A 12187-nucleotide genomic window follows, 5' to 3' on the forward strand; every position below is an offset into this window, starting at 1 on the left:
ATGGCTGCTGAGATTCCTGGGCTCAGTCTCAAGGAGAGGAGGAGAATTGGGGATAGAGAAAGAGAGAACAGGCAGGCATCCTAAAGATTTTGATGTGCCAGTGCCTGACTCACCCTGAACATCACTGGTTTCAAGCTTTTAGCAAATTTTCTGAAAAATTAAACAATTATGTTGTCGTAGTCGGCAGGATTTGAACCTGCGCAGGGAGACACCAGTGGATTTCGAGTCCATCGCCTTAACCACTCAGCCACGACTACCTCTCATGCAATGTGAAGTTTTCACAAAAGTTTCTCTATGGGTTGAGCTACTTCATTTCAGGCTGTGAGGATGACTGAAGTAATATTGTATCAGAGATGATTTCCATGGGAAGTTAATCCTGACCACAGTGGCCTGCGTTAATGATTTTTAAAATATAACTTGGAGAATGCTTTATACTTGGTATAGTTTTGGGTTTATAAAATGTCAGTACTGACATCTAAGTTTATCAAAAGCGTCATCCTTCGAGCCGGAAATGAAGCAGCGACCTTAGGATTTCTGTACCAATTTCTTTTACAGTCCTCCGCTCTACCAGCTGAGATATCGAAGGATTCCATGATTGTACACCTGTGATATTACGTGCTATTAAAATGATTGAGTGTTAATTTTAAACATTATCAACTTTCCAAGCAAAATGAAAAATGATTTGTCTACACAAAAGAGATTCAACTACTTATTCCTGTGTTGCTTTATCACACAAATTGTCATGTTTAATCATTTGGAAAATATCACTAATAGTTTGACTTATATTAGTGCAAATACGATCAGCTGGCTACAGAGCTAGTTTGGAAAGCACTTTCAATAGATTTTTTAGTGTAGCCAAACTTACATCAAGATTAGAGATGCTTGAGCCTATCAAACCTTCTACACTCTTTTGAATTTTGCTTGTTTTGTAAACTAATCAAGTGTTCAAGGAATGATGGGGATATTCCATTGTTTGCTCTGATTTGACAATCCATTTTGGACAATGAGCGGCCCTTTTGAGCTAGTGAAGATAATTGTGCTACATGAGAGTATGCACAGACAATTATTTTTCTTTTTTTGCATTAAAGCACAATTTTTAATAAAGGAGAGGTTAATGATATAATAATTAGCACTGAAAGTCATCTGACACGATTTGAAAGTAAAATGTTGTGCATTGAAAGTAACCAAAGCTCTTTTTACTTTGAGTGGACATCATTTTCTTTCAAATGAATTTGATATTTTGCTAAATGTACAAAACTTTCTTACAAATTTGACATTCAAAATGCATTTGTAATTAATAAATGCTACTTAGTATGGCTGCTGAGATTCCTGGGCTCAGTCTCAAGGAGAGGAGGAGAATGGGGGATAGAGAAAGAGAGAACAGGCAGGCATCCTAAAGATTTTGATGTGCCAGTGCCTGACTCACCCTGAACATCACTGGTTTCAAGCTTTTAGCAAATTTTCTGAAAAAGTAAACAACCATGTGGTCGTAGTCGGCAGGATTTGAACCTGCGCGGGAAGACCCCAATGGATTTTGAGTCCATCGCCTTAACCACTCGGCCACGACTACCTCTCATGCAATGTGATGTTTTCACAAAAGTTTCTCTATGGGTTGAGCTACTTCATTTCAGGCTGTGAGGATGACTGAAGTAATATTGTATCAGAGATTATTTCCATGGGAAGTTAATCCTGACCACAGTTGCCTGCATTAATGATTTTTAAAATATAACTTGGAGAATGCTTTATACTTGGTATAGGTTTGGGTTTATAAAATGTCAGTACTGACATCTAAGTTTATCAAAAGCGTCATCCTTCGAGCCGGAAATGAAGCAGCGATCTAAGGATTTCTGTACCAATCTCTTTTACAGTCCTCCGCTCTACCAGCTGAGATATCGAAGGATTCCATGATTGTACACCTGTGATATTACGTGCTATTAAAATTATTGAGTGTTAATTTTAAACATTATCAACTTTCCAAGCAAAATGAAAAATGATTTGACTACACAAAAGAGATTCAACTACTTATTCCTGTGTTGCTTTATCACACAAATTGTCATGTTTAATAATTTGGAAAATATCACTAATAGTTTGACTTATATTTGTGCAAATACGATCAGCTGGCTACAGAGCTAGTTTGGAAAGCACTTTCAATAGATTTTTTAGTGTTGCCAAACTTACATCAAGATTAGAGATGCTTGAGCCTATCAAACCTTCTACACTCTTTTGAATTTTGCTTGTTTTGTAAACTAATCAAGTGTTCAAGGAATGATGGGGATATTCCATTGTTTGCTCTGATTTGACAATCCATTTTGGACAATGAGCGGCCCTTTTGAGCTAGTGAAGATAATTGTGCTACATGAGAGTATGCACAGACAATTATTTTTCTTTTTTGCATTAAAGCACAATTTTTAATAAAGGAGAGGTTAATGATATAATAATTAGCACTGAAAGTCATCTGACACGATTTGAAAGTAAAATGTTGTGCATTGAAAGTAACCAAAGCTCTTTTTACTTTGAGTGGACATCATTTTCTTTCAAATGAATTTGATATTTTGCTAAATGTACAAAACTTTCTTACAAATTTGACATTCAAAATGCATTTGTAATTAATAAATGCTACTTAGTATGGCTGCTGAAATTCCTGGGCTCAGTCTCAAGGAAAGGAGGAGAATGGGGGATAGAGAAAGAGAGAACAGGCAGGCATCCTAAAGATTTTGATGTGCCAGTGCCTGACTCACCCTGAACATCACTGGTTTCAAGCTTTTAGCAAATTTTCTGAAAAATTAAACAACCATGTGGTCATAGTCGGCAGGATTTGAACCTGCGCGGGGAGACCCCAATGGATTTCGAGTCCATCGCCTTAACCACTCGGCCACGACTACCTCTCATGCAATGTGAAGTTTTCACAAAAGTTTCTCTATGGGTTGAGCTACTTCATTTCAGGATGTGAGGATGACTGAAGTAATATTGTATCAGAGATGATTTCCATGGGAAGTTAATCCTGACCACAGTGGCCTGCGTTAATGATTTTTAAAATATAACTTGGAGAATGCTTTATACTTGGTATAGTTTTGGGTTTATAAAATGTCAGTACTGACATCTAAGTTTATCAAAAGCGTCATCCTTCGAGCCGGAAATAAAGCAGCGACCTTAGGATTTCTGTACCAATCTCTTTTACAGTCCTCCGCTTTACCAGCTGAGATATCGAAGGATTCCATGATTGTACACCTGTGATATTACGTGCTATTAAAATGATTGAGTGTTAATTTTAAACATTATCAACTTTCCAAGCAAAATGAAAAATGATTTGACTACACAAAAGAGATTCAACTACTTATTCCTGTGTTGCTTTATCACACTAATTGTCATGTTTAATCATTTGGAAAATATCACTAATAGTTTGACTTATATTTGTGCAAATACGATCAGCTGGCTACAGAGCTAGTTTGGAAAGCACTTTCAATAGATTTTTTAGTGTAGCCAAACTTACATCAAGATTAGAGATGCTTGAGCCTATCAAACCTTCTACACTCTTTTGAATTTTGCTTGTTTTGTAAACTAATCAAGTGTTCAAGGAATGATGGGGATATTCCATTGTTTGCTCTGATTTGACAATCCATTTTGGACAATGAGCGGCCCTTTTGAGCTAGTGAAGATAATTGTGCTACATGAGAGTATGCACAGACAATTATTTTTCTTTTTTTGCATTAAAGCACAATTTTTAATAAAGGAGAGGTTAATGATATAATAATTAGCACTGAAAGTCATCTGACACGATTTGAAAGTAAAATGTTGTGCATTGAAAGTAACCAAAGCTCTTTTTACTTTGAGTGGACATCATTTTCTTTCAAATGAATTTGATATTTTGCTAAATGTACAAAACTTTCTTACAAATTTGACATTCAAAATGCATTTGTAATTAATAAATGCTACTTAGTATGGCTGCTGAGATTCCTGGGCTCAGTCTCAAGGAGAGAAGGAGAATGGGGGATAGAGAAAGAGAGAACAGGCAGGCATCCTAAAGATTTTGATGTGCCAGTGCCTGACTCACCCTGAACATCACTGGTTTCAAGCTTTTAGCAAATTTTCTGAAAAATTAAACAACCATGTGGTCGTAGTCGGCAGGATTTGAACCTGCGCGGGGAGACCCCAATGGATTTCGAGTCCATCGCCTTAACCACTCGGCCACGACTACCTCTCATGCAATGTGATGTTTTCACAAAAGTTTCTCTATGGGTTGAGCTACTTCATTTCAGGCTGTGAGGATGACTGAAGTAATATTGTATCAGAGATGATTTCCATGGGAAGTTAATCCTGACCACAGTTGCCTGCATTAATGATTTTTAAAATATAACCTGGAGAATGCTTTAGACTTGGTATAGGTTTGGGTTTATAAAATGTCAGTACTGACATCTAAGTTTATCAAAAGCGTCATCCTTCGAGCCGGAAATGAAGCAGCGACCTAAGGATTTCTGTACCAATCTCTTTTACAGTCCTCCGCTCTACCAGCTGAGATATCGAAGGATTCCATGATTGTACACCTGTGATATTACGTGCTATTAAAATGATTGAGTGTTAATTTTAAACATTATCAACTTTCCAAGCAAAATGAAAAATGATTTGACTACACAAAAGAGATTCAACTACTTATTCCTGTGTTGCTTTATCACACAAATTGCCATGTTTAATAATTTGGAAAATATCACTAATAGTTTGACTTATATTTGTGCAAATACGATCAGCTGGCTACAGAGCTAGTTTGGAAAGCACTTTCAATAGATTTTTTAGTGTAGCCAAACTTACATCAAGATTAGAGATGCTTGAGCCTATCAAACCTTCTACACTCTTTTGAATTTTGCTTGCTTTGTAAACTAATCAAGTGTTCAAGGAATGATGGGGATATTCCATTGTTTGCTCTGATTTGACAATCCATTTTGGACAATGAGCGGCCCTTTTGAGCTAGTGAAGATAATTGTGCTACATGAGAGTATGCACAGACAATTATTTTTCTTTTTTTGCATTAAAGCACAATTTTTAATAAAGGAGAGGTTAATGATATAATAATTAGCACTGAAAGTCATCTGACACGATTTGAAAGTAAAATGTTGTGCATTGAAAGTAACCAAAGCTCTTTTTACTTTGAGTGGACATCATTTTCTTTCAAATGAATTTGATATTTTGCTAAATGTACAAAACTTTCTTACAAATTTGACATTCAAAATGCATTTGTAATTAATAAATGCTACTTAGTATGGCTGCTGAAATTCCTGGGCTCAGTCTCAAAGAAAGGAGGAGAATGGGGGATAGAGAAAGAGAGAACAGGCAGGCTTCCTAAAGATTTTGATGTGCCAGTGCCTGACTCACCCTGAACATCACTGGTTTCAAGCTTTTAGCAAATTTTCTGAAAAATTAAACAACCATGTGGTCGTAGTCGGCAGGATTTGAACCTGCGCGGGGAGACCCCAATGGATTTCGAGTCCATCGCCTTAACCACTCGGCCACGACTACCTCTCATGCAATGTGATGTTTTCACAAAAGTTTCTCTATGGGTTGAGCTACTTCATTTCATGATGTGAGGATGACTGAAGTAATATTGTATCAGAGATTATTTCCATGGGAAGTTAATCCTGACCACAGTGGCCTGCGTTAATGATTTTTAAAATATAACTTGGAGAATGCTTTATACTTGGTATAGTTTTGGGTTTATAAAATGTCAGTACTGACATCTAAGTTTATCAAAAGCGTCATCCTTCGAGCCGGAAATGAAGCAGCGACCTTAGGATTTCTGTACCAATCTCTTTTACAGTCCTCCGCTTTACCAGCTGAGATATCGAAGGATTCCATGATTGTACACCTGTGATATTACGTGCTATTAAAATGATTGAGTGTTAATTTTAAACATTATCAACTTTCCAAGCAAAATGAAAAATGATTTGACTACACAAAAGAGATTCAACTACTTATTCCTGTGTTGCTTTATCACACTAATTGTCATGTTTAATCATTTGGAAAATATCACTAATAGTTTGACTTATATTTGTGCAAATACGATCAGCTGGCTACAGAGCTAGTTTGGAAAGCACTTTCAATAGATTTTTTAGTGTAGCCAAACTTACATCAAGATTAGAGATGCTTGAGCCTATCAAACCTTCTACACTCTTTTGAATTTTGCTTGTTTTGTAAACTAATCAAGTGTTCAAGGAATGATGGGGATATTCCATTGTTTGCTCTGATTTGACAATCCATTTTGCACAATGAGCGGCCCTTTTGAGCTAGTGAAGATAATTGTGCTACATGAGAGTATGCACAGACAATTATTTTTCTTTTTTTGCATTAAAGCACAATTTTTAATAAAGGAGAGGTTAATGATATAATAATTAGCACTGAAAGTCATCTGACACGATTTGAAAGTAAAATGTTGTGCATTGAAAGTAACCAAAGCTCTTTTTACTTTGAGTGGACATCATTTTCTTTCAAATGAATTTGATATTTTGCTAAATGTACAAAACTTTCTTACAAATTTGACATTCAAAATGCATTTGTAATTAATAAATGCTACTTAGTATGGCTGCTGAGATTCCTGGGCTCGGTCTCAAGGAGAGGAGGAGAATGGGGGATAGAGAAAGAGAGAACAGGCAGGCATCCTAAAGATTTTGATGTGCCAGTGCCTGACTCACCCTGAACATCACTGGTTTCAAGCTTTTAGCAAATTTTCTGAAAAATTAAACAACCATGTGGTCGTAGTCGGCAAGATTTGAACCTGCACGGGGAGACCCCAATGGATTTCGAGTCCATCGCCTTAACCACTCGGCCACGACTACCTCTCATGCAATGTGATGTTTTCACAGAAGTTTCTCTATGGGTTGAGCTACTTCATTTCAGGCTGTGAGGATGACTGAAGTAATATTGTATCAGAGATGATTTCCATGGGAAGTTAATCCTGACCACAGTTGCCTGCATTAATGATTTTTAAAATATAACTTGGAGAATGCTTTATACTTGGTATAGGTTTGGGTTTATAAAATGTCTGTACTGACATCTAAGTTTATCAAAAGCGTCATCCTTCGAGCCGGAAATGAAGCAGCGACCTAAGGATTTCTGTACCAATCTCTTTTACAGTCCTCCGCTCTACCAGCTGAGATATCGAAGGATTCCATGATTGTACACCTGTGATATTACGTGCTATTAAAATGATTGAGTGTTAATTTTAAACATTATCAACTTTCCAAACAAAATGAAAAATGATTTGACTACACAAAAGAGATTCAACTACTTATTCCTGTGTTGCTTTATCACACAAATTGTCATGTTTAATAATTTGGAAAATATCACTAATAGTTTGACTTATATTTGTGCAAATACGATAAGCTGGCTACAGAGCTAGTTTGGAAAGCACTTTCAATAGATTTTTTAGTGTAGCCAAACTTACATCAAGATTAGAGATGCTTGAGCCTATCAAACCTTCTACACTCTTTTGAATTTTGCTTGTTTTGTAAAATAATCAAGTGTTCAAGGAATGATGGGGATTTTCCATTGTTTGCTCTGATTTGACAATCCATTTTGGACAATGAGCGGCCCATTTGAGCTAGTGAAGATAATTGTGCTACATGAGAGTATGCACAGACAATTATTTTTCTTTTTTTGCATTAAAGCACAATTTTTAATAAAGGAGAGGTTAATGATATAATAACTAGCACTGAAAGTCATCTGACACGATTTGAAAGTAAAATGTTGTGCATTGAAAGTAACCAAAGCTCTTTTTACTTTGAGTGGACATCATTTTCTTTCAAATGAATTTGATATTTTGCTAAATGTACAAAACTTTCTTACAAATTTGACATTCAAAATGCATTTGTAATTAATAAATGCTACTTAGTATGGCTGCTGAGATTCCTGGGCTCAGTCTCAAGGAGAGGAGGAGAATGGGGGATAGAGAAAGAGAGAACAGGCAGGCATCCTAAAGATTTTGATGTGCCAGTGCCTGACTCACCCTGAACATCACTGGTTTCAAGCTTTTAGCAAATTTTCTGAAAAATTAAACAACCATATGGTCGTAGTCGGCAGGATTTGAACCTGCGCGGGGAGACCCCAATGGATTTCGAGTCCATCGCCTTAACCACTCGGCCACGACTACCTCTCATGCAATGTGATGTTTTCACAAAAGTTTCTCTATGGGTTGAGCTACTTCATTTCAGGCTGTGAGGATGACTGAAGTAATATTGTATCAGAGATGATTTCCATGGGAAGTTAATCCTGACCACAGTTGCCTGCATTAATGATTTTTAAAATATAACTTGGAGAATGCTTTATACTTGGTATAGGTTTGGGTTTATAAAATGTCAGTACTGACATCTAAGTTTATCAAAAGCGTCATCCTTCGAGCCGGAAATGAAGCAGCGACCTAAGGATTTCTGTACCAATCTCTTTTACAGTCCTCCGCTCTACCAGCTGAGATATCGAAGGATTCCATGATTGTACACCTGTGATATTACGTGCTATTAAAATGATTGAGTGTTAATTTTAAACATTATCAACTTTCCAAACAAAATGAAAAATGATTTGACTACACAAAAGAGATTCAACTACTTATTCCTGTGTTGCTTTATCACACAAATTGTCATGTTTAATCATTTGGAAAATATCACTAATAGTTTGACTTATATTTGTGCAAATACGATCAGCTGGCTACAGAGCTAGTTTGGAAAGCACTTTCAATAGATTTTTTAGTGTAGCCAAACTTACATCAAGATTAGAGATGCTTGAGCCTATCAAACCTTCTACACTCTTTTGAATTTTGCTTGCTTTGTAAACTAATCAAGTGTTCAAGGAATGATGGGGATATTCCATTGTTTGCTCTGATTTGACAATCCATTTTGGACAATGAGCGGCCCTTTTGAGCTAGTGAAGATAATTGTGCTACATGAGAGTATGCACAGACAATTATTTTTCTTTTTTTGCATTAAAGCACAATTTTTAATAAAGGAGAGGTTAATGATATAATAATTAGCACTGAAAGTCATCTGACACGATTTGAAAGTAAAATGTTGTGCATTGAAAGTAACCAAAGCTCTTTTTACTTTGAGTGGACATCATTTTCTTTCAAATGAATTTGATATTTTGCTAAATGTACAAAACTTTCTTACAAATTTGACATTCAAAATGCATTTGTAATTAATAAATGCTACTTAGTATGGCTGCTGAAATTCCTGGGCTCAGTCTCAAGGAAAGGAGGAGAATGGGGGATAGAGAAAGAGAGAACAGGCAGGCATCCTAAAGATTTTGATGTGCCAGTGCCTGACTCACCCTGAACATCACTGGTTTCAAGCTTTTAGCAAATTTTCTGAAAAATTAAACAACCATGTGGTCATAGTCGGCAGGATTTGAACCTGCGCGGGGAGACCCCAATGGATTTCGAGTCCATCGCCTTAACCACTCGGCCACGACTACCTCTCATGCAATGTGAAGTTTTCACAAAAGTTTCTCTATGGGTTGAGCTACTTCATTTCAGGATGTGAGGATGACTGAAGTAATATTGTATCAGAGATGATTTCCATGGGAAGTTAATCCTGACCACAGTGGCCTGCGTTAATGATTTTTAAAATATAACTTGGAGAATGCTTTATACTTGGTATAGTTTTGGGTTTATAAAATGTCAGTACTGACATCTAAGTTTATCAAAAGCGTCATCCTTCGAGCCGGAAATGAAGCAGCGACCTTAAGATTTCTGTACCAATCTCTTTTACAGTCCTCCGCTCTACCAGCTGAGATATAGAAGGATTCCATGATTGTACACCTGTGATATTACATGCTATTAAAATGATTGAGTGTTAATTTTAAACATTATCAACTTTCCAAGCAAAATGAAAAATGATTTGACTACACAAAAGAGATTCAACTACTTATTCCTGTGTTGCTTTATCACACAAATTGTCATGTTTAATCATTTGGAAAATATCACTAATAGTTTGACTTATATTAGTGCAAATACGATCAGCTGGCTACAGAGCTAGTTTGGAAAGCACTTTCAATAGATTTTTTAGTGTAGCCAAACTTACATCAAGATTAGAGATGCTTGAGCCTATCAAACCTTCTACACTCTTTTGAATTTTGCTTGTTTTGTAAACTAATCAAGTGTTCAAGGAATGATGGGGATATTCCATTGTTTGCTCTGATTTGACAATCCATTTTGGACAATGAGCGGCCCTTTTGAGCTAGTGAAGATAATTGTGCTACATGAGAGTATGCACAGACAATTATTTTTCTTTTTTTGCATTAAAGCACAATTTTTAATAAAGGAGAGGTTAATGATATAATAATTAGCACTGAAAGTCATCTGACACGATTTGAAAGTAAAATGTTGTGCATTGAAAGTAACCAAAGCGCTTTTTACTTTGAGTGGACATCATTTTCTTTCAAATGAATTTGATATTTTGCTAAATGTACAAAACTTTCTTACAAATTTGACATTTAAAATGCATTTGTAATTAATAAATGCTACTTAGTATGGCTGCTGAGATTCCTGGGCTCAGTCTCAAGGAGAGGAGGAGAATGGGGGATAGAGAAAGAGAGAACAGGCAGGCATCCTAAAGATTTTGATGTGCCAGTGCCTGACTCACCCTGAACATCACTGGTTTCAAGCTTTTAGCAAATTTTCTGAAAAATTAAACAACCATGTGGTCGTAGTCGGCAGGATTTGAACCTGTGCAGGGAGACCCCAATGGATTTCGAGTCCATCGCCTTAACCACTCGGCCACGACTACCTCTCATGCAATGTGAAGTTTTCACAAAAGTTTCAGTTGAGCTACTTCATTTCAGGCTGTGAAGATGACTGAAGTAATATTGTATCAGAGATGATTTAAATGGGAAGTTAATCCTGACCACAGTGGCCTGCGTTAATGATTTTTAAAATATAACTTGGAGAATGCTTTATACTTGGTATAGTTTTGGGTTTATAAAATGTCAGTACTGACATCTAAGTTTATCAAAAGCGTCATCCTTCAAGCCGGAAATGAAGCAGCGACCTTAGGATTTCTGTACCAATCTCCTTTACAGTCCTCCGCTCTACCAGCTGAGATATCGAAGGATTCCACGATTGTACACCTGTGATATTACGTGCAATTAAAATTATTGAGTGTTAATTTTAAACATTATCAACTTTCCAAACAAAATGAAAAATGATTTGACTACACAAAAGAGATTCAACTACTTATTCCTGTGTTGCTTTATCACACAAATTGTCATGTTTAATCATTTGGAAAATATCACTAATAGTTTGACTTATATTTGTGCAAATACAATCAACTGGCTGCAGAGCTAGTTTGGAAAGCACTTTCAATAGATTTTTTAGTGTAGCCAAACTTACATCAAGATTAGAGATGCTTGAGCCTATCAAACATTCTACACTCTTTTGAATTTTGCTTGTTTTGTAAACTAATCAAGTGTTCAAGGAATGATGGGGATATTCCATTGTTTGCTCTGATTTGACAATCCATTTTGGACAATGAGCGGCCCTTTTGAGCTAGTGAAGATAATTGTGCTACATGAGAATATGCACAGACAATTATTTTTCTTTTTTTGCATTAAAGCACAATTTTTAATAAAGGAGAGGTTAATGATATAATAATTAGCACTGAAAGTCAGTTGACATGATTTGAAAGTAAAATGTTGTGCATTGAAAGTAACCAAAGCTCTTTTTACTTTGAGTGGACATCATTTTCTTTCAAATGAATTTGATATTTTGCTAAATGTACAAAACTTTCTTACAAATTTGACATTCAAAATGCATTTGTAATTAATAAATGCTACTTAGTATGGCTGCTGAGATTTCTGGGCTCAGTCTCAAGGAGAGGAGGAGAATGGGGGATAGAGAAAGATAGAACAGGCAGGCATCCTAAAGATTTTGATGTGCCAGTGCCTGACTCACCCTGAACATCACTGGTTTCAAGCTTTTAGCAAATTTTCTGAAAAATTGAATAACCATGTGGTCGTAGTTGGTAGGATTTGAACCTGCACGAGGAGACACCAATGGATTTCGAGTCCATCACCTTAACCACTCAGCCACGACTACCTCTCATACAATGTGATGTTTTCACAAAAGTTTCTCTATGGGTTGAGCTACTTCATTTCAGGCTGTGAGGATGACTGAAGTAATATTTTATCAGAGATGATTTCCATGGGAAGTTTATCC

General features: G+C 36.3%; 10 non-coding genes across 10 annotated transcripts; all 10 read right to left on the reverse strand.

Annotated features, from left to right (window-relative positions):
• Positions 1 to 175: 175 nt before the first annotated feature.
• Positions 176 to 257, reverse strand: TRNAS-CGA (transfer RNA serine (anticodon CGA)). Its single transcript has one exon. It is a non-coding gene; the product is annotated as a tRNA-Ser (tRNA).
• A 1231-nt stretch (positions 258 to 1488) lies between these two features.
• Positions 1489 to 1570, reverse strand: TRNAL-CAA (transfer RNA leucine (anticodon CAA)). The gene has a single exon. It is a non-coding gene; the product is annotated as a tRNA-Leu (tRNA).
• A 1230-nt stretch (positions 1571 to 2800) lies between these two features.
• On the reverse strand, positions 2801 to 2882 carry TRNAS-CGA (transfer RNA serine (anticodon CGA)). Its single transcript has one exon. It is a non-coding gene; the product is annotated as a tRNA-Ser (tRNA).
• A 1231-nt stretch (positions 2883 to 4113) lies between these two features.
• TRNAS-CGA (transfer RNA serine (anticodon CGA)) lies at positions 4114 to 4195 on the reverse strand. The gene has a single exon. It is a non-coding gene; the product is annotated as a tRNA-Ser (tRNA).
• Positions 4196 to 5426: 1231 nt separating this feature from the next.
• On the reverse strand, positions 5427 to 5508 carry TRNAS-CGA (transfer RNA serine (anticodon CGA)). Its single transcript has one exon. It is a non-coding gene; the product is annotated as a tRNA-Ser (tRNA).
• Positions 5509 to 6739: 1231 nt separating this feature from the next.
• Positions 6740 to 6821, reverse strand: TRNAS-CGA (transfer RNA serine (anticodon CGA)). The gene has a single exon. It is a non-coding gene; the product is annotated as a tRNA-Ser (tRNA).
• Positions 6822 to 8052: 1231 nt separating this feature from the next.
• On the reverse strand, positions 8053 to 8134 carry TRNAS-CGA (transfer RNA serine (anticodon CGA)). The gene has a single exon. It is a non-coding gene; the product is annotated as a tRNA-Ser (tRNA).
• Positions 8135 to 9365: 1231 nt separating this feature from the next.
• On the reverse strand, positions 9366 to 9447 carry TRNAS-CGA (transfer RNA serine (anticodon CGA)). The gene has a single exon. It is a non-coding gene; the product is annotated as a tRNA-Ser (tRNA).
• Positions 9448 to 10678: 1231 nt separating this feature from the next.
• TRNAS-CGA (transfer RNA serine (anticodon CGA)) lies at positions 10679 to 10760 on the reverse strand. The gene has a single exon. It is a non-coding gene; the product is annotated as a tRNA-Ser (tRNA).
• Positions 10761 to 11985: 1225 nt separating this feature from the next.
• On the reverse strand, positions 11986 to 12067 carry TRNAS-CGA (transfer RNA serine (anticodon CGA)). The gene has a single exon. It is a non-coding gene; the product is annotated as a tRNA-Ser (tRNA).
• Between the last annotated feature and the right edge of the window lie 120 nt (positions 12068 to 12187).

This window comes from Pseudophryne corroboree, chromosome 4 (genome assembly GCF_028390025.1).
Source record: "Pseudophryne corroboree isolate aPseCor3 chromosome 4, aPseCor3.hap2, whole genome shotgun sequence".
NCBI lineage: Eukaryota > Metazoa > Chordata > Amphibia > Anura > Myobatrachidae > Pseudophryne > Pseudophryne corroboree.